The following is a 22,898-nucleotide window of genomic DNA, read 5'->3' on the forward strand; positions in this document are numbered from 1 at the left end:
CATTCGTCGAGAGCTACAAATTTCACTAAGTTAAATCTACTAAGGTGTTTTGTTTAACTTATCATCAAGTTCACAACATATTCTAAACAATCTCCCCCAATTTATGTCTACTAGAATTGTAACCTTAAATTAAAAGAAACTTGATGATAACAAAACACCCCAAAAATACAGATTAAAAAGTAGTAGATAAAACTGATAAGTGCTACAACTTTATTGAAAATTGAACAAAGCAAAATGTACAAAGAGTTCTCACAATCATTATCAAGGTGCTCCTCTAGTCTGAGCAGATGATTTCTATTTCCTTGATTGTCTGGATTTCTTCCCAAGCTTCCTGTTATTCTCTTCTATTTGATTCTGGAGTTGTCTGTGGAATTCAAGTTCATCAGCTTCAGATAGATCCAGCTTTTCTTGCATTTCCAAAAGAGTCTCATTGCTAGAGATACTCAATTGATCATCCAGTCTGAAGAATCTTCTAACTCCCTTATCATCTATGAATTCCATTAGCCAATAAGGCCTTAAATTCACTCTTTTTCCTGTGAAGGGAATTATAAGAGATCTTGGAAGTGCATTTTTGGCTTTATCACTCCTTAGATCTTCTATCTTCTTTAGAACCAACTTCTTTGCAATTATATTGAAACCAAAGTTCTTCTTGAAGGATGAGAAGATCTTAAACAGTATAGAGCAGGAAGAATCCTGTGAAGTGGCCATGTGATTTCTTTCCCTCCCTTGTACTTGAACACTATCTTTTTAGGAAGATGTCTATGAACATCAATCCCTCTTACTTCTTCCAATTCATCCAAGTAGAGGATTATTTCAGAAAACTCCTTGATGTCACAGATGTATAAGAGATCTCCCTTGTTGACTGTAGGTTGAGATTTGGTTAGGGTCTTGGATCTAAGAGTTACAGGCTTCACTTTCTTGATTGCTCTAATCTTTGTCTTCTTTGGCTTGTTGAAGATAGTTAGATTGAATTCAGAAATTGGCAAGCTTTCCCAGTCTATCGGCTCATTCTTGGGAATTATAGGTTTATCATGAAAGTTCTTTGTTGGATCTACCTTGAATTCCTCATGTACCACTGAGGGTTGGGATGTTTGAGTTGAAGTTGTAGACTGTTTGGGAATGTAGTCTTCCATTTCCTCATCACTAAAGTCCAATTTTCTTTTGGAGTGAAGCTTGTATCTGAATTTTCTTTTCTATGGAAGTTCATTTTGCATTTGTTGATCTTGAGCTTCAGTAATCACAGGTGGTTTTTCAAAAATCTCAGTTGTAGATTTGACAGCTTGAAGTTTGGCTAAAATAGCAGCTTGCTCCTTCTTTTGTTTGAGCTTCTTAGCATCTAAATCAGCCTGCTCCTTTTTGTTAGGAATATGTTATGAACTTGATGATAAACCAAACAAAACACCTTAGTAGATTTAATTTAGTGAATTTTGTAGCACTCGACGGATGATCAAATATAGTCCTGACGGATGATTCAATATAGTCCCGACGGATGATGATTTGACATCCACCGGGTGAGTAGCTTATGTAACAAATAAGTATTGTAGCACATTTCTGCAAACAACTTTGTGTAGATTCTGTAGGAGCATATGAGTCATGTTGACTACTAGTGGATATGCAGAATAGGTTGATTAATTGTAAATATGAGATGTCTTGTAATTCTATATAAATGAAATGGAGTCAAGTTGATAGGGATTAATAAATCCTGATTGTGTAAATTAAATATTATATTTGGGTTGCTAGGCCCAATAAGAAGATGTATGACATTCAGACCAAAAGGGTAACACATTGATCAGGCCTGATGGACCAGATCAGGCCTGATGGAACAAAGAAGGCTCAAAAACCCTGAATATTAATTAATTTCGTAATTAATTAATAAGGGAAAAATCATCTAATGAGAAGAGTCCCAATAAGGACATAAATCCTTGCAGATTAGCCTCTAAGGGACCTAGAAGGATTAGGAATCAGTTTCCTACTATTTAGGACTCCAAAGTCCATTCTAATTCTGAGACTTGACTACCAAGTCTCCTATACCAAGTCCAATTCAAGGACCATCAACATCTATATAAGGGGCCTCACCCCACAAATCAGAACTACGTTTTTTGACTTGATCTTTGACAATCAGCAAGGTACGTAGGCATATTGTTACGGCAGATCGAGTCACGAAACACAAGAGCAGTCAAATCGAGCCTCGAAGCTCACGTTCCTTAGTAATAAATACAACAATTATATATCTTAGTTTTTAATCCATAACATTTGGCGCCGTTTGTGGGAAAACACAATAACAACCATGGCGAAAACACGGAGAACAGTTAGAGCCCTTGAAGGAGGAACACCAACGGGGACAACCCAAGTGATTTCGTCAACTGTGGAGGTACCTCCTCATTCGAATTATGCAGCCACACAAGGAGAAACCCAGATAGGGGCAACTGAACCTCAGCCACAAGGGATGATTCCCTCGGCTACTCAAGGTACGAATCCCCAAGTTCAACAACTACATGCACCTGTGAATTCTCGACCCATTGGGTACGAGTATTCAACTATTGTGACTACTAACCCCCCTTATGGGATGCCCCTTTACCCCGAGGTTGGAGGAAGTGGACATGCTAGACGGAGTGAAGCACGGGGGCGATCTCCCCCCTACATACGAAGTTTGGCTCCTATCCCTGAGGATCAGGAATTTTCTGGTCCTTACACTGAGAGAGACTCCGAATCTTCGGATGATGAAGTAGCCCCAAGAAGGATACGTGCTGGCAAATAGTCGATGGCTGATGGTAGCCAACGTCCTAAGAGCACCCAAGGGACGAATCCCCAAGAAGTGCAGGAAAGGATCAGGGCTCACGAGGCTGAGATTCAAAGGCTGAGGCGCGACTTGGAGGCGCACCAGTCCACCAGACCCCCAATACCTCCTAGGGGAGAAATCCTCCTCCTGTCATAGACCTGGATGGTCCAGTACAGAGAAAGGCTGTTGTCCCAAGGGCTGATCCAAGCAATCTTCTTCCCCTTGGAGATCCGGATGATCCTACTCCGCCCTTCACTGAAGAAATAATGAATGCCCATATCTCAAGGAAGTTCAAGATGCCAACTATCAAAGCTTATGATGGCACGGGAGATCCCGCTAATCATGTTAGGACATTCTCTAATGCACTGCTGTTGTAGCCCGTGAATGATGCTATTAAGTGTTGGGCCTTTCCTCAAACCCTGTCGGGTATGGCTCAAAGGTGGTATAGTCGTTTGCCCCCGAACTCTATTGGGTCGTTCAGAGAATTAAGTCAGGCTTTTATTAAGCAATTCATCAGGGGGAGAGTACATGAGAAAAGTTCAACATCTCTTATGAGCATTGTGCAGGGAACAAAGGAATCCTTGAGAGACTACCTGAATCGTTTCACAAAGGAGGCTTTAAAAGTCCCAGACCTTGATGATAAGGTAGCCATGATAGCACAACAAAAAGGAACTAGGGATGATTTTTTCAAGATGTCCTTAGCCAAACGCCCCCTGAAAGCATGTTGTAGCTCCAGGATAGGGCAGGGAAGTACATCAAGGTGGAAGAGAGCATGAGGAAGACCGTAGTGAGTAATGAGCCCACTGGAGGCAAGAAGCGGAAGACTGATCTGGAGTATATCGCTAAGGAAAGTATCCTAGAACCGAGAAAAACCTTGATTCAGCCCCCAAGAAGGGAGGACCTGGGCAAAAGTTCACTGAATACGCTAAGCTGAATACTCCTAGAAGCCAGATCTTGATGGAGATCGAGAAAGATCGAGATATTCATTGGCCTAAGCCCTTGAAGGCTGATCCTGCCAAGCTAGATAAGAGCAAGTATTGCAGATTTCACAAAGATGTTGGTCATGACACCGATGAGTGTAGACAGCTGAAAGATGAAATTGAGTTCCTCATTCGAAAAGGAAGATTGAACAAATACACTGGAGAAGGAGGGGATAGGAATAATAATGGAAGGAAGAACTTTGAAGATCGTAGGAGGGACCAAGACGATCAGGGGCGGAATCCCCAGCCTAGAGGACCGGTTATAAACACAATTTTTGGAGGGCCGCGACCTCGAGGGCCTGTGATAAACACAATCTTTGGAGGACCAACTGCTGCTGGATTATCCAGGAACTCCAGAAAAGCATATAATAGAGAGGTAATGCATATTGTTGGAGAAGCCCCGAAGAGGGTCAGGATAGAAGTAACATTGGCTTTTGATGATACTGACCTAAAGGGTGTGAAATTCCCTCATGACGACCCGTTGGTCATAACACCGATAATAGGAAATAGCCCGGTCAAGAGGGTCCTTGTGGATAATGGTGCTTCAGTGGATATCTTGCTCCATGACGCCTTTCTAAGGATAAGATATAACGACTCCCAATTGACCCCAACCGACATGCCGATATATGGATTTGCGGGAGTAGAGTGTCCCGTGGAAGGGATAGCAACGCAGATGTTGGACTTTGTGGTGGTAAAGGCTAGTTCAACTTATAATGCTATCATGGGGAGAACAGGGATACATGCCTTCAAGGCAGTCCCTTCTTCCTACCATTCAGTTATGAAGTTTCCCACCCGGAATGGGATTAGAGAAGAGAGAGGAGATCAAAAAATGGCTAGAAGCTGTTATGTAGCCTCTTTAAGGGCAGATGGAGTTGGGGGCAGGTTCTTCCTATTGAAGATATGGATATCCGAGAGAATGATGAGAAAAGACGAAAGCAAGCAGAAGACTTGGCTTCGATTTCTTTAGCCCCCGAGAATCCTGAGAGGGTGACTTTCATTGGAGCCACACTCGAGGAGCCCCTTAGAGGGAAGTTGGTGAGATTTTTGCAAGAAAATAGTGATGTATTTGTATGGTCAGCAGCTGATATGCCAGGCATAGACCCGGAACTGATTACCCACAAGTTGAATATGGACCCAAATCGGAAGACGGTGAAGCAAAAGAAAATAAACTTTGCCCCGGAAAGACAAGAAGCTATAAAACAGGAGGTTGAGAAGCTCTTAGAAGCTGGTTTCATTGAGGAGATACAGTTTCCTGAATATTTAGCAAACCCTGTAATGGTGAAGAAGGCCAATGGAAAATGGAGGATGTGTATAGACTTCACTGATCTGAATGATGCATGCCCTAAGGAGTGTTTTCCTTTACCTAGGATTGATACTTTGATAGATGGCCTTGCTGGGCATGAGATGCTAAGCTTCATGGATGGATTTAGTGGATACAATCAGATTAAGATGCACAAGGATGACATTCTAAAGGTATCATTCATCACTGACTTTGGTATTTATTGTTATCTTGTTATGGCATTTGGTCGTAAGAATGCAGGAGCCACCTATCAAAGGTTGGTAAATAAAATTATTAAGGATCTTATTGGCAAGACTATGGAAGTCTATGTTGATGACATGTTAGTCAAGAGTCTATTAAAGACTGATCATATAACCCATTTGAGGGAAGCTTTCGAGGTCCTGAGGTACCATAAAATGATGTTAAATCCTACGAAGTGAGCTTTCGGAGTAGGATCTGGAAAATTTTTGGGGTTGATGGTCTCCAAGAGAGGGATCGAGGCCAACCCCGATAAGATAAAGGCAATCCTTGACATGGAGCCACCAAAAAATGGCAAGGATGTTCAGAAGCTCACGGGAAGGGTTGCTGCGCTGGGACGATTCATCTCCAAGTCAGGAGACAAGTGCTTGTCATTCTTTAAGTCACTAAAGAACATTAAGAACTTTGTATGGAGTGAGGAAAACCAGAAGGCATTTGAGGAATTAAAGAAATATATGGCCCAGGCCCCGTTGTTGGCCAAGCCAGTTTTGAATGAGGTTTTATAATTGTACTTGGCCATTTCAGAAAGTGCCTTGTGCGCTGTATTGGTTAAAGAGGAACTGAAAATCCAGAAACCTGTATACTATGTCAGCAAAATTCTGCATGTCGCTGAGTTGAATTATTCAACTATTGAGAAGTTTGCTTTAGCCTTGGTAATGGCTTCAAGAAAGTTGCGTCCTTACTTTCAGGCTCATCAAATTGAGGTGTTAACAAATCAGCCCCTGAGAAATATCATTCATAGTCCCAAGGCTAGTGGGATGTTGATCAAGTGGGAAATAGAGCTGGGAGAATTCGACATCAAGTATAAGCCACGAACGATAATAAAAGCCCAGGTGTTAGCTGACTTCATGGTGGAATGTAACATACCCAACCAAGAAGTCGGGGGGCAGGAAGATACCATACCTCAAGACAAGGAAGTTGATAAGGGGGACAAAGAAAAGGATGATAAGGAGAAAGAATATTGGGTTATCTATTTTGATGGAGCATCAAAAACAAATTCAAGTGGAGCAGGTTTGGTTTTACAAAGCCCTGATGGGTTCTTAATTGAGTATGCCATAAAGTTAGACTTCCCAACTACAAACAATGAGGCAGAATATGAAGCTCTGATAGCTGGCCTCAGCCTAGCAGGAATACTTAGAGTCAAGAACTTAAAAGTCCGTGGAGACTCGAAGCTGATCGTATCCCAGGTAAAGGGAGAGTTTGAGGCAATGGATGATACGATGGCTAAGTATGTCCTCCTGGTAAGGGCTGTGATGACCCAATTCGATGAATGCCATATTGAGCACATTCCAAGGGAGGAAAATGCTAAGGCAGATGCATTATCAAAGTTTGCTTCATCTGAGATGGAAGAAAGTTCAGGAAGTGTATACTTCCGCGTTTTGAAGACACGGAGCATCGATGTTAAGCTTGTAGCTCCTATAGGCCTGGGGACGTCATGGATAGATCCCATTAAGGCCCACATTCAAACTGGTTGGTTACCAAATGATCCAACTGAAGCACGGAAGTTAGCTGTTCGAGCACTAAGGTACTCTTTGATAGATGGGATTATGTATAAAAGATCTTTCTTGGTTCCTTACTTAAGGTGTCTCAGGCCCGATGAGGCACGCTTGGCTCTTGAAGAAGTACATGAAGGTATTTGTGGGAAACACTTGGGGGGCAGGGCCTTAGCTCATAAGATAACCCGTTTAGGCTTCTATTGGCCAGAAATGATGGCTGATGCCAAAGAATATGTGAAGAAGTGTGACCGCTGTCAGAAGCATGAACCGGTCGTTAGACAACCCCCCGAGATGCTGACCTCCATCAACTCGCCCATCCCCTTTGCTATGTGGGGAATGGATATACTGGGACCTTTCCCCATGGCCACGGCACAAAGGAAGTTCCTGATTGTAGCCATTGATTATTTTACTAAGTGGATTGAAGCCAAGCCTTTGGCCAAAATCATAACTAAACAAGTTGCACAATTCCTGTGGGAAAATATTATGTGCCGGTATGGAATTCCCCGCATCCTAGTCACTGACAATGAAACACAATTCAACAATGAAGAATTCAAGAAGTATTGTGAGGAGAATGAAATTGAGTTACGATTCACCTCTGTGGCTCACCCGCAAGCCAATGGGCAAGCGGAAGTGGCGAATCGAATAATCCTGGATGGACTAAAGAAGAGGATCGAGAAGTCAAGGAATAAATGGGTGGATGAAATACTCCCAATACTATGGGCTTATAAGACTACATGTAGAGTCACGACTGGAGCAACTCCCTTTATGTTAGCATATGGTGCAGAAGCAGTTGTTCCTGTAGAGATATCACATTCCTCCCCCAGGATTCAAGCTTTCAATGCTAAGGAAAATGAAGAAGGGCAAAGGTCAGCCCTGGATCTAATTGATGAAGTACGAGATGAGGCACATGCGAAGATAGTGGAATATCAGAAAAAAGCTTCGTTCTACTACAACCTAAGGGTTAAAGAAAGGTTCTTCAAACAAGGTGACTTAGTCTTGAGGAAAGTGGAAGCTTCTGGCATAGGGCAGAAAGGGAAACTTGCCCCAAATTGGGAAGGGCCATACAAAGTCAAGAGCGTTCAGGGTAGAGGAACCTACAAGCTGGAGACTATGGATGGTTTTGAAGTCCCGAGAACTTGGCATGCCCAAAACCTGAAGGTTTACTATGTGTAGAACAGTTAAAGTACGATTCTCACTTGTCAGAGTGACAAGTAGGTTTAAAAGCACCTTGAAGCTTTGCTTGCTTAGGATTTTTTATATAGAAGATATGTTTTAGATTTTATCAGGGTTGAACCCATTTCATGTAAGGTATCAAGAATACCAAGTTATAATAAAAAGCGTTTGACTTAATCTTAGCCTATTAGATTGATGGATTCTGAAGGATAAAACCAAGTTATAAAATTGAGTTTGAAAAATCAGAAAAAATACGATGATGCTTGGGCAAATACAACTGAAAATAATAAAAGTCAATTACAAAGTTCAAATATTGTCTAAAAAAGAAGAAATACATAAAACTTAGGCCTCGGAAGGCTCAGACTCTTCGGAACCACTATCCGAAGTCTCCTCGGATGTCTCTCCAGTCGGTCCCTCAGATGTCTCTTCGGAAGTCTCCGCAGAGGTTCCCTCGGAACTATCCTCGGACGCCTAGGAGGCCGCAGAAGACACTGGTTTAGGAGACGCTGGCTTTGGAGGCTTATCTACCCTGGCCTTCTTTATAACGGGCTCAGGCTCCTCCTCAGAAGAAGATTCCTCCTCTTCAGAGCTGGATTCAAGCTCCTTCCTTTTTTGGCCTTGGCCTTGACTCCCCGATGGGCCGTCCTTAATCAGATCGGCGAGCTTATCTGCAACGCCCCCAAGTGCTGGGACTTTCACAGGGCAGGGGAAAGGAGATTGTTCAAGAACCTCAGGAAATTCTTCCTGGATAGCCTCCACAGTAGCGTCCCAACCTTCCTTATAGCTGACTGGATGTAGGAGGGCATCATGCTCCACCATTAAATCCTTAAATTCCTGAGTATCCATCCAGCCGTCAAAAGCTTTGTCTTTTTGAGCCTTGAGGATAACATTCTCAGCTCGGGTCGTTTCAAGGTTAGAAGTTGATGAGGCAAGTTGGGCTTCAAGAGCCTCTATCCTCTGGTTGGCCTCCTCCAGCTTCTTGTTTGCATCCTCTAGGCCAACTTTCCAAGCCTTGGCTTGGTGAATCTGTTAGGGCGAAAACACGCGCTAATAACACACGCAAGTATACGCATTCGCAAGTATACCCGTTCGCAAGTAATATATAATACTTTCTAGTTCGTTCCCACAGAGACTCAGACTAATTATGTTCAATTAAACTCACTCACCAATGTATGATTACTTCTCAATGTTAAGATAATAACACTTAGATTGATTAACTAGTTATTAACTACAATTAACTACGAGAATTAAACGCTTAATTAACACTTGAATTAACAATATTAAAACACTCATGAGATCACAACTTCATTACTACTTCCTTCAATAGCCATTGTTATTACCCTTAGCATGCAACAATGATGATATTAATCGAATAACACGAAACTGATAAAAGCCAACTTTCATTATACTAATACCATTCTACCAAGCATCCACAATTAAGATAGAAGTTGAATAGGCATCAATTATGTTGAGTCCCTATATGTCTATAGAAATTGACAACATAATGATTCAAGCACAAGTTATTCCTTTTGATTACATAGGGTGAATAAAATGGTCAGAGTTACCCACTAATCATGCATACTCGTACATGAACCTATGCTAGCATGGCAAGTTCTAAATCTCAAGATCCATCGTCGCTTCACAAGAGATTAACACCCTATCTTATATGTTCGCGACGCACATAAGACGAATACGCACAACCAATACTAGATATCATACAATCATCACACACTAAGGTATTAAACAACTAACTAAAGAATTCCATAGTAAATCCGCTACGACCCCATGATCACGATTAGCCCATGATAGCACTCATCATCATCATGGGTTCATATGAAAACATGATAATAACTAAAACTACTTATATTAAACCAGAGTACATCACAAGAGTAAATAGGTTCAAAGTAAAGAAAACTAGCATCCAACGTTATAACGAAATAAAGAATCACAAGAAAATATGCTTCCTCTTCGTTGTGGTGTGCTAAAACGGTCTTCTTCCTTATCTCCTCGCTCTTCGATTAATACTACGATCCAACCATTGTGAAACGTCTCTGAAATCTACTTATATAGGGGTCCCATAAAGCCCAGCTAACTCAGAAGTTGGAAGTCAAACATAAATAGGAGTCTAAAATATTAATTCTAAAAATCCGACCCTGCGCGGCCGCTCAGCATTCCTGAGCGGGCGCTCAGCCCCCTTCTGGAAACTGATCCATTTTTCTTCCGTTTCATCGCTGCAATCTGCTCCTATCTTCCCACTTGCAATGCTAAACACATGCCAAGGCTTATTATTGATGAATTCTCTTCCGAAATGCAATTAATACCCTGAAATGCACAAACACTAGAAAAATGCATCAAATACACAAAATACTTGATTTCAAGACACCAGTTCAAGCTATTATAAGACGTTCTAAGTGGTATAAAATGCCACTTATTACACCCCCAAACTTAAATCGATGTTTGTCCTCAAGCGTCACAGACTCAAAAACAAAACAAAAATATGAATGAATGCAATCTATATGAAATGCAGCGATCCCCCTTACTATGACCAAACCAACCAACTTACGACATCTCAACAAATGCAATTAGGCGAATAAAGTTCAATCAAATCATGCAAACTAACATACAGCCAGAAACGTGGTGTGTGCAGATGCTTAACAGATATGCTTTGAAACTAGATCCATTATCATAACTCAACTATCCTCAAGGCAATCGCATGATTATACGAAGAATAAAAATTCTAGGCACAAAGTGATTTATAACACTTCAAGATTTCTAGAGCTTATTACGGAATCATGTTTTTTATTTATAACAACAAATGCTTATTTGACCGTGCAATGAGTGAGGTCCACAAAAGACTTATGCAATGGCATCCATGTAGCGAGCGTTAGGATAGCGGATCCCAGACTATAAAAGCCTTAGGTCACTAGGCACAAAGTCCCCTAAGAACTTAATAACTCGAATACCAAAGAGCCCACTCGTGATCAATTATGCATTAACTCTCTTTTTTTCTTTCTTTTTTCTATTTTTTTTCTTTTTTTTTTCTCAAAATTTTTGAGCAAGTGCGTTTCGCTCCATCTTGCTCAACCCTAGACTACTCACATAAAAATATGAGCCGGCTACTAGCCATTTGACGCCTAGCCACAATTAGCAATGAATTCCATTTTTCACTCCATTTTTTCTTTTCATTTCTTTTATCACTAAGAACCTATTATAAAATTCTAAGCATAATCAATAGATTAACCTCGAAAACCATCGAACCATAACAACAATCTAGTCCTTAAGCATTCTCTAAGACTTAGTGAAATTACAAGTATTTCTAGCATGCATATCAACCTACACGACTCAACATCACTTCAACGCTATCACTACACTCGCATCAATATCACAAATTAATTGGTAAATCAGCGCAAAAGGGATCATGGTATATGCATGAGCTACATGACATGATAAATAAAGCTATAAATAATAAAAAAAACTATATACCAAAAATTACGCAATTATATGAACTAAACTATCATGAATATGCAACTATACGACACACATAAAAAATATTCCTTAACTACCACCCCCAAACTTAAAATCTTCACTGTCCCCAGTGAAGGTAGTAGAAAGGAACACAGAGTATACCTACTCGGAGAGATCATCATCATCATCACCCTCAGAGGGTGGTGTATCAGGAGGCGGATATGCAGAGTCCTCACCAAAAAATGGCCACTGGATGTCAGCTCCAAGGCCTCGAAAAGCAGTCCCAAGTGCAAGGGTGAGCTCCTGAGCAAACCTGCTCTGTGTCTCGTACATAGCGTCCATCCTCCTCGACAGCCTCCTATACTAGGCATCAGCCATCCCAACACCCTTCTGAGCTCTAGAAGAACCAGCCTCATCTCACCTTGGCCTCGCCATGGTAGCACCTCGTGCTGGACGCCCTCCTGGAAGATGATAACCCAGCCCATGCTCCTCGGGCTCACTACCGGTCCACTCCTGCATCGCATGCAGAGTCCCGGAGTCAATAGGAGCGGCCGGCAACTGCAACTGCTCATGAGACGGCCACTGAACTCCCACTGCTCGGCAAAGCTTTGTAACCGTGGATGCATAAGGGATGTTCATGTGCTTAGCTCCCCTCAAAAACTTCCGAATTCCTTGGTAGATGAACTCACCAAGGTCCACATAGTACTCCTCATTCAAAATTCCCCATAATAACTGTGCTCTCTCAACTGTGACCTCATGTGCATGTGAAGTAGGCAGAATATTAGCGCAAATAAAAGCATTCCATGCACGGGCATACCTGTTCATCGCAATCGCCGGAAAATGGCGATACTCGTTAGTCCTAGTTTTGAAGGTCCAAACTATGCCCGGCCTACAGAGAGTAGCACAAATCAAGTCTAAGTCAAAATCCTCAATAGTCTTCTCGTTCCAAATCTCCTCCGTGGGCTTCCTCTGTCGCTGCCCAATCACACGGTGAATCGCCGCAGGGTGATAATCCACCGTCATCCCCCGAACCACAGAATACCCATTCTTCTCAGCCTTCGCGTTCGCATAAAACTCGCGAACCACGCTCATCGGAACTGCTTCAGGAGACTCACAGAAAGTAATCCAACCCTTCTCAGCAATCATAGGCAACAACTCACCATCCCTCCCCGATGGTAAGAACCCCCTCTCCTTCAAAATCGGCTTACCCAGAAGCCTAGTGTACTCCTCCTCAGCAGCCCTATCATTCAAACAAGGCCTCGCAGCAGTACCCCTCGAAGACTCAGCAATAGGGACAGTGCTACTGCTATCGATAGTCCTGGATCTCTAGGGTACCATCGAAATTGAGTAAAAGTATTTAAAATTTGTGTTTTTGGATTTGGGAGAGAGTTTATGGTTTGAAAGTGTATGGGGAGTATATGGAATAGGTGTATGTATATATAGGGTATAGATTAGGGTAAAATTTGATTAGGAGTGGGTTTGAGGGTTAAAAACATGGGATAATGGGGAAATAGGTCGTGGGTAATAGGCTGTATTTTGTTTTTTTTATTTTTCAGATTTGTATTGAACTTAAAAAAAAATCTCCCAGTCGGCCCCTGAGCGGGCGCTCAGCTTGCTGAGCGGTCGCTCAGCAGAGCTGAGCGGGCGCTCAGGGGTTTTCTGGAATTTTTTTTCCTTGCCCTGTTTTTCTGATTTTTTTGTGGTTTTGGATAGGTTACCAACTTCTAAGGGTTCCTGTAACAACTAATCATGGGTTGCCTCCCAAGAAGCGCTTCTTTTTCGTCATTAGCTTGACGTAGCGTACCTTACTCAAGTTGACAATAAAATGGCACTAACCACTTCTCGGTTTGCAGTGTCCCCATAGTAGTGCTTCAAACGCTGACCATTAACCTTGAATACTTGGTCCGGATCATTCTCAAAAATCTCCACCGCTCCATGTGGAAACACAGTTTTGACAATAAAAGGTCCAGACCACCTTGATTTCAACTTCCCAGGAAAAAGTCGGAGACGAGAGTTGAATAAAAGAACTTGCTGCCCCGGTACAAATAACTTAGGATGAAGCTTCCTGTCGTGCCACCTTTCACTTTTTCCTTGTACATTTTGTTGTTCTCGTACGCTTGGAGTCGAAATTCATCAAGTTCATTAAGCTGAAGCATTCGCTTCTTTCCAGCTGCATCTAGATCCAGGTTCAACTTCTTCAACGCCCAATAGGCCTTATGCTCAAGCTCCGCAGGTAAATGACATCCCTTACCATACACAAGTTGAAACGGGGACATCCCAAGTGGGGTCTTATATGCTGTTCTATAAGCCCAAACAGCTTCATCGAGCTTTAACGACCAATCCTTCCTTGACGGACAAACAACCTTCTCTAAAATGCACTTGATCTCTCTATTAGACATTTCCGCTTGACCATTTGTTTGCGGATGATAGGCAGTAGCAACACGATGATTCACATTGTAGCGCTGTATCATAGAAGTAAACTTACGGTTGCAGAAATGCGACCCTTCATCACTTATGATTACTCGTGGCATTCCAAACCTTGTGAAAATCTGCTTATGAAGAAAATTCAACACTGCCTTTGCATTATTTGTCGGTAGAGCTTTGACTTCTACCCATTTTGAGACATAATCGACTGCCAGCAAGATGTACTTATTATTGCAGGACGAGACAAAAGGCCCCATGAAATCGATTCCCCAAACATCAAAGACCTCGACTTCAAGCATCACATTTAACAGCATTTCATCCTTTCTCGTAAGATTTCCCACTTGGCAACGATCACACCTTAAAACGAACTGATGAGCATCCTTAAACAAAGTAGGCTAGAAAAAACCTGCTTGCAGAATACGAGCTGCCGTCTTCTCACCACCATAGTGTCCACCATAAACTGTGGAGTGGCAGTCTCGTAATATCCCCTCCGTCTCACAGAATGGGATACATCTCCTGATGATCTGGTCAGCTCCCTGTCTAAATAAATCCGGTTCATCCCACATATACCACTCCGCCTCATGCAGAAACTTCTTCTTTTGAGATGTGGTCAGATTAGGAGGCATTATATTGCTTACAAGATAATTCACAATATCTGCGAACCATGGCTCTTCCTCCTGAACTGCGAACAACTGCTCATTCGGAAAAGATTCGTTGATCAATGTCTTATCATGTGAAGTAGACTCGGGATTCTCCAATCTAGAGAGATGGTCAGCTACTTGATTCTCAGTACCCTTTCGATCCTTGATCTCTAGCTCAAATTCATGTAGTAAGAGCACCCAACGAATGAGTCTTGGCTTCGAATCCTTTTTGGAAACCATATAGCGCATGACCGCATGATCCGTGAACACTGTCACCTTTGTCCCAAGCAAATAAGATCGAAATTTTTCGAAACCAAAGACTATAGCCAGGAGCTCCTTCTCAGTAGTGGTGTAGTTCATTTGGGCCCCATTTAAGGTCTTGCTAGCATAGTAGACCACATGAAAGAGATTATTCTTGCGCTGCCCAAGAACTGCGTCCACCGCATAATCACTCGCATCGCACATCATCTCAAAAGACTCTGTCCAATCAGGTGCTGTAATAACTGGTGCAGTTATCAAACTCTGCTTGAGAGTCTCGAAAGCCGTCAAGCAGTCATCATCAAATTTAAAAGGCACATCCTTCTCAAGCAAGTTGCACAACGGCTTAGATATCTTTGAAAAGTCCTTGATGAAACGCCGATAAAAACCCGCATGACCAAGAAAACTACGGATTCCTTTCACAGAAATGGGCGGTGGAAGATTTTCAATGACTCCCACCTTGGCTTTATCCACCTCAAGACCCTTGCTAGAGACCTTATGCCCAAGAATAATGCCTTCACGCACCATAAAATGACATTTTTCCCAATTGAGCACCAAATTAGTTTCCACACACCTTTTGAGTACTGCGCGAAGATTATTCAAACATTCATCATACGAATGTCCAAAGATGGAGAAGTCGTCCATGAACACCTCGACATTATTTCCAATCATGTCAGAGAATATAGCCATCATACATCTCTGAAAAGTGGCCGGTGCGCCACATAACCCAAATGAAACTCTGCAAAAAGCAAATGTGCCAAATGGACAAGTGAAGGTAGTCTTTTCTTGATCCTCTGGTGCAATACAGATCTGATTATACCCCGAATAACCATCCAGAAGATAATAATACTCATGCCCGGCTAACCTGTCAAGCATCTGATCAATAAACGAAAGAGGGAAGTGATCCTTCCTCGTGGCCTTGTTCAACTTTCTGTAATCCATGCATACCCTCCATCCTGTGACTGTTCTCGTGGGGATGAGCTCATTCTTTTCATTTGCTACCACAGTGATACCTCCTTTCTTAGGTACACATTGCACGGGGCTAACCCAAGAACTGTCAGAAATAGGATAAATTATTCCTGCATCCAGCCACTTCAGAATTTCTTTCTTCACCACTTCTTTCATGATAGGATTAAGTCTGCGCTGTTGCTCAACAGTCGGCTTACTACCCTCTTCTAGCAGAATCTTATGCATACAGTATGAAGGGCTGATCCCTTTTATGTCTGCTATAGTCCGTCCGATAACCGATTTGAATTCTCTCAAGATCCTTAAGAGCTTGTCCTCCTCACTACCTAAAAGGTCATATACAGTAATAACAGGTAAAGTAGATGCATCACCTAAAAAAGCATACCTCAAGTGTTAAGGCAATAGTTTAAGCTCCAAGGTAGGTGCTTCCTCAATAGTTGGTTTGAGCTTTCCTTCAGCATTTTTGAGGTCAGAGGTACCAAGAGATTCAAATGGCATGTCTAGCTTTTGCCTCCAGGGTGAAGCATTTAGATATTGTAGTTTCTCATTGCCATCCTCATCATCACTGTCAAAATCCCCCACTAAGGCTTTCTCTAATGCATCAGTCATTAGCATATGATCAAGTTCTGAAGTAACCGCAGAATCAATCAAATCCACTTGAAAGCACCCCTCATCTTCTGTAGGGAATTTCATTGCTTTGAATACATTGAATGTCACATCCTGATCCTGCACCTGCATTGTAAGTTCACCTTTCTGCACATCTATCAAGGTACGGCCTGTAGCCAAGAAAGGTCTTCCCAAGATTATGGGAATCTTCTTATCTTCCTCGAAATCCAGAATAACAAAGTCTGCAGGAAAGAAGAGCTTATCCACCTTTACTAGCACATCCTCCACTATGCCTCGTGGGTATGTAATAGAACGATTAGCCAATTGTAGAGACATGTAGGTGGGCTTTGGATCAGGAAAATTCAACTTTTTAAAGATCGACAACGACATCAGGTTGATGCTTTCTCCCAAATAACAAAGGCACTTGTCAAAAGACAACTTGCCAATAGTGCAAGGAATGGTGAAGCTACCTTGATCTTTAAGCTTTGGAGGTAACTTTTGTTGCAGCACAACACTGCATTCTTCCGTTAGAGCAATGGTATCAAGGTCATCCAGTTTCACCTTCCTTAAAAGAATACTCTTCATAAATTTTGCATAACTAGGCATTTGCTCTAGAGCCTCAGCGAAAGGTATATTGATATGAAGTTTCTTGAACACCTCCAGAAACTTATCGAACTGCTTATCCAGCTTTTGTTGTTGCAATCTCTTAGGGAAAGTTGGTGGAGGATAGAGCTGTTTCTCCCCTGTATTACCCTTAGGCAGAGTGTGTTCAATAGTAGTCTTCCTTGGTTCCGCCGCTTTCTCCTTTTGCTTAGCTTCTTCATCACCAACTTCAGCTTCTCCTTCTTTTGCTTTTTCAGCATCAGCAACTTTTCCAGACCTTAAGGTAATAGCCTTGACTTGATCTTTAGCTTCCTTCCTGCCTGACACTTCAGTATCACTGGGAAGTGTGTCAGGTTGACGATTGAGCACTGCATTGGCTATTTGACCGATTTGATTTTCCAAGGTCTTGATAGAAACCGCCTGACTATTGCACAATAGCTTAAGTTCCTCAAAATCAGCACTAGAGGGTGGAGCTGCACCTCCTTGTTGAGGATATGATTGCCTTTGAGCATAATGCTGTGGTTGCTGGAATCCAGGTGGATTGAACTATTTACTCACGCCTTGCTGATATGGTTGCTGAATAGCATTCTGATTATTACTCCAGCTGAAATTTGGATGATTTCTGTTGTTAGGATGATACGTAGCTGGCACAGGCTGCTGCTGTCGCTGATAATTGTTCACATACTGCACAGATTCATTAACAAGAGAACACTGATCCATAGCATGAGAACCTGCACAAAGCTCACAGACCATAGCTATCTGATTGACCCCATAGGTGGCTAGAGAATCGACCTTCATAGACAGCGCTTGGAGCTGCGCTGTAATAGCTGTAGCTGCATCGACTTCTAGAATATCTGCTACCTTCCCAGGCATCATCCTTTGAGTTGGGTTTTGATGCTCATTTACAGCCATAGTCTCAATAAGATTATAAGCCTCAGTATAGCTTTTGGCCCACAAGGCGCCTCCAGCTGCTGCATCGAGCATGGGCCGAGATTGGGCCCCCAAACCATTATAGAAACCAGTGATCACCATCCAATCAGGCATTCCATGATGTGGACACTTTCTCAACATCTCTTTATAGCGCTCCCAAGCTTCGCACATAGATTCTGTAGGTTGCTGCGCAAACTGAGTAAGAGCACTCCTCATAGCCGCAGTCTTCGCCATTGGATAAAACTTAACCAGAAACTTTTGCGCAAGATCTTGCCAAGTAGTGATAGACCCAGCTGGTTCAGAATATAACCAGTCCTTAGCTTTATCCCTCAGAGAGAATGGGAAAAGCCTCAGCTTGATAGCCTCATCAGTCACACCATTATACTTGAAAGTACTGCAGATCTCGACAAAATTCCTTATGTGCATGTTGGGGTCTTCAGTCGTAGCACCTCCGAAAGAAACATAATTCTGCACCATCTGAATAGTGCCCGGCTTGATTTCAAAGTTATTGGCCTCAATAGCCGGTTGCATGATGCTAGACTGAATATCATCAATTTTAGGCCGAGAAAAATCCATAAGAGCTGGATCTTCCTGAACAATACGATCACCCATGATTAATGGTTCTTTCTGCTCACTTTCTGAATTCGAATCTTTAAAATCTATCTTCTCCAGAATATCAAGAACTTCGTCTGTCTCCTCAGCCGTATCTAAAGTCCTCTTGCGAGTACGAGAACGAGTTTGCATAAACGCTCGCTAAAGTACCTGAAACACAACCGGAAACAATAAGTAACATGTCTTAATCACTGAGTCCTAATGACCAATGATGGTAAGTACATAAACTAAACAAATACGCCGAGTCCCCGGCAGCGGCGCCAAAAACTTGTTAGGGCGAAAACACGCGCTAATAACACACGCAAGTATACGCGTTCGCAAGTAATATAGAATACTTTCTAGTTCGTTCCCACAGAGACTCGGACTAATTATGTTCAATTAAACTCACTCACCAATGTATGATTACTTCTCAATGTTAAGATAATAACACTTAAATTGATTAACTAGTTATTAACTACAATTAACTACGAGAATTAAACGCTTAATTAACACTTGAATTAATAATATTAAAACACTCATGAGATCACAACTTCATTACTACTTCCTTCAATAGCCATTGTTATTACCCTTAGAATGCAACAATGATGATATTAATCGAATAACACGAAACTGATAAAAGCCAACTTTCATTGTACTAATACCATTCTACCAAGCATCCACAATTAAGATAGAAGTTGAATAGGCATCAATTATGTTGAATCCCTATATGTCTACAAAAATTGACAACATAACGATTTAAGCACAAGTTATTCCTTTTGATTACACAAGGCGAATAAAACGGTTAGAGTTACCCACTAATCATGCATACTCGTACATGAACCTATGCTAGCATGACAAGTTCTAAATCTCAAGATCCACCGTCGCTTCACAAGAGATTAACACCCTATCTTATATGTTCGCGACGCACATAAGACGAATACGCACAACCAATACTAGATATCATACAATCATCACACACTAAGGTATTAAACAACTAACTAAAGAATTCCATAGTAAATCCGCTACGACCCCATAATCACGATTAGCCAATGATAGCACTCATCGTCATCATGGGTTCATATGAAAATATGATAATAACATATGAGAATAATAACTAAAACTACTTATATTAAACCAGAGTACGTCACAAGAGTAAATAGGTTCAAAGTAAAGAAAACTAGCATCCAACGTTACAACGAAATAAAGAATCACAAGAAAATATGCTTCCTCTTCATTGTGGTGTGCTAAAACGGTCTTCTTCCTTATCTCCTCGCTCTTTGATTAATACTATGATCCAACCTTTGTGAAACATCTCTGAAATCTACTTATATAGGGGTCCCATAAAGCCCGGCTAACTCAGAAGCATTCCTGAGCGGGCGCTCAGCTTCCTGAGCGGTCGCTCAGCAGAGCTGAGAGGGCGCTCAGCCCCCTTCTGGAAACTGATCCATTTTTCTTCCGTTTCTTCGCTGCAATCTGCTCCCATCTTCCCACTTGCAATGCTGAACACATGTCAAGGCTTATTATTGATGAATTCTCTCCCAAAATGCAATTAATACCCTGAAATGCACAAACACTAGACAAACGCATCAAATACACAAAATACTTGATTTCAAGACACCAATTCAAGCTATTATAAGACGTTCTAAGTGGTATAAAATGCCACTTATCAGAATCGCCCCTTAAAAATGGATGTTCGCCTACAAGATACAAAGCAAAAATGAGAAATGAGAAAAATTACGGCAAAAAGCTATGAATGCCAAAAGAGAAAGATGTACCGTCGCCAAATCCTGAGCTCCGAAAAGATCGTTAGCCTCCATGTCCTGTTGAAGGACAAGGTCATGATAGTCAACCGGGGAAATGGAATGCATAGACCATTCCTTGGCAAGCGTTGTGTTGCCAACAATCGAATCCTTGCCCCGGATTCCCCAAGCGGGTTGGAAGAAAGCCCTGGTTTTTATTTAGTACGTAAAAGTTGGCTGGGGCCTTCCTCGCCTGGTTCCTTCACCTGGAGTAGGAACTCCAGGAAATGATCCCCGAGGCGCGGGTCTTTGAAGACCTTTCCAGCACGCTTCATCCTGGTCGTTTCCAGGTCTTTAGGCTTTATAGCCTCCTCAATCTTCTCAGCCACTGCAACAAATAAGATAAGTGAGTTGAGAAATTAGCAAAGTAAAAGGTGGAAGAAACGAAGACAACTAGAGAAGGAAGGAAACATACTCTTTTTAAGAACGGGAGAAAGGCCACGTTCTACAAGAACGGTCTCCCTGATAAGATCCCAAGAGTGGGAAGTCCCATTATCTTGAGTAAGGAGGTTGAAAGCTCTGGTCTCCTCCTCAGACAAAACTATATCATTAGGGCTCCCATCTACGGCTAGCCCAAAAGATGAATGAAATAGGGTGCCCCAATCGCCACCCTCCCAAAGGATGTACAGAAAATCTTTCTTCCACCCCAAATTGTTGTCAGGGATGGACTTCCCGTTCACTATGTGGGGAACGGTTGGGCGCTGGTTCAAAGAAACCCACCCCGGATTCTTGTCAGGACTATTCTTGAACTGACAAATCTTTCTAAAAACAGCAACCGAGGTAGGGACATTGTGCTTGGCGCATTGCGACATGTAGCACATAATCAACCTCCAAGAGTTATGAGGGAGTTGGCAAGGGCTGATGCCCACATCAGCTAGCAAAACAGGGATAAATGGGTGAAAGGGGAGTCTGATACCTGCCCTTAGAGTGTCCCTGTAGACGCATAGTGCGTCCTTCCTTCATTGACAGGCCCTGTCAGCCGGACCCGCAAGAACTAGCTTGAAAGGTTCCTTGATTTTGATACAACCACTCAACTTGTCCAGCTCTTTTGGATCCCGCAAGATACTGTTATGGTCGTGCGCGTCTAAATGCGCATCAGACGGGTACTCGTCCCCTCGGGTGTTGATCATATCAATCAAGGAAGTGTACCTTGATCAAATGGGGAATTCATTGGACTTTCTGGCCACGTTCATCTTGGCCAAACGAGTCATTTTCTTATCAGCCATCTGAAAAAAGGGCACATAAGAAGATAATTTTAAACGCAAACTATACAAAAGTGAGCACAAGAAGAAAAAGGGAAAAGTGTTTACCTGAAGTAATGCTGCTAAAAGAGGCTGGCTTGCTAAATGGAGACTTTGGGGCTCAAAATACTCCGACCTACAGTTATTTCTCTGGGATCCTTAACAGAAGAAAAAAGAATGAGAATTTAGAAATGAGAAAGTGAGGAGCAATAGACTCTACTCACTCCTTTATATAGAAGAAAAAGTGAAGTCGAAGGGACAAAAAAGCCCAGTAAGATTAAAGGCCTAAAGAAGAAAGCCCAGAAATGGAACGTTCCAGAATACTCCAAGGAATTCCAAAGGAAATAAATGAAAATTCCCGAGAATTCTAGAGAGTTATAAAGAAGGTGTTTTAATATATTAAAGTCTAGATTAATATGGAAGAGGCCCAATGGGAGGCCCAAATCTAATTAGGATTTGGAAAAATAGAAGGCCCAAATCCAATTGAGATTTGGAAAAATAGAAGGCCCAAATCCAATTAGGATTTAGAAGAATGCAGGCCCAAATCAAAGCCCTAAAAAGAGAAGACCTAAACAAGGCCCAATCCAAATTGAATTAGGAGGAAGCCCAATACAGACCAGGTTTGAAGTCGAATTCCAGGTCGTGAATTCTATTCGAATTCTTTTGAACAGACACCCGAAAATTATGGGTAAAAAATAACAGGATTGAGGTCGAGAAGCCAGGTAAATAAGACCAGGATTGAGGTCGAATTCCAGGTCGTGAATTCTATTCGAATTCTTTCGAACAGACACCCGAACATTACGGGTAAAAAATAATAGGATTGAGGTCGAGAAGCCAGGTAAATAAGACCAAGATTGGGGTCAGATTCCTGAATCAAGCACAATATGTTTTGAGGATTAGCACAGAAACCTCGACTAAGATTCAGGTAAAAGTTTCAACTAGGATCCTGGTCAAAATCCAGGTCGTGAATCCTAGTCGAAACCTTACGACCAGGAAGCAAAGAAAGACACAAATTTCGTTTAAGATCCAGGTCGAAGGTTCGACTAGGATCCTGGTCGAAATCCAGGTCGTAAATCCTTGTCGAAACCTTACGACCAGGAAGCGAAGAATACACAAATTTCGACTAAGATCCAGGTCGAAGGTTCGACTAGGATCCTGGTCGAAATCCGGGTCGTAAATCCTAGTTGAAACCTTATGACCAGGAAGCAAAGAAAGACATAAATTTCGACCAAAATCCAGATCGAAGATTCGACTAGGATCCTGGTCGAAATCTAGGTTGTGGATCCTAGTCGAAATCCTTCGACCAGGATTGAAAGGCTGGCCCAAAATTCGACTAGGATCCAGGTCGAAATTTCGACTAGGATCCTGGTCGAAAAAGGGCTGAAAATTGAAAAATGTTTGTGAAAAAT

The 22,898-nt window shown here is 42.1% G+C and overlaps 1 non-coding gene across 1 annotated transcript; it reads left to right on the forward strand.

Annotated features, from left to right (window-relative positions):
- The first annotated feature begins 17,970 nt into the window (after positions 1-17,970).
- LOC141675701 (small nucleolar RNA R71) lies at positions 17,971-18,077 on the forward strand. Its single transcript, XR_012556341.1, has one exon. It is a non-coding gene; the product is annotated as a small nucleolar RNA R71 (small nucleolar RNA).
- The last annotated feature ends 4,821 nt before the right edge of the window (positions 18,078-22,898 follow it).

This window comes from Apium graveolens, chromosome 7 (assembly GCF_009905375.1).
Source record: "Apium graveolens cultivar Ventura chromosome 7, ASM990537v1, whole genome shotgun sequence".
Lineage (NCBI taxonomy): Eukaryota > Viridiplantae > Streptophyta > Magnoliopsida > Apiales > Apiaceae > Apium > Apium graveolens.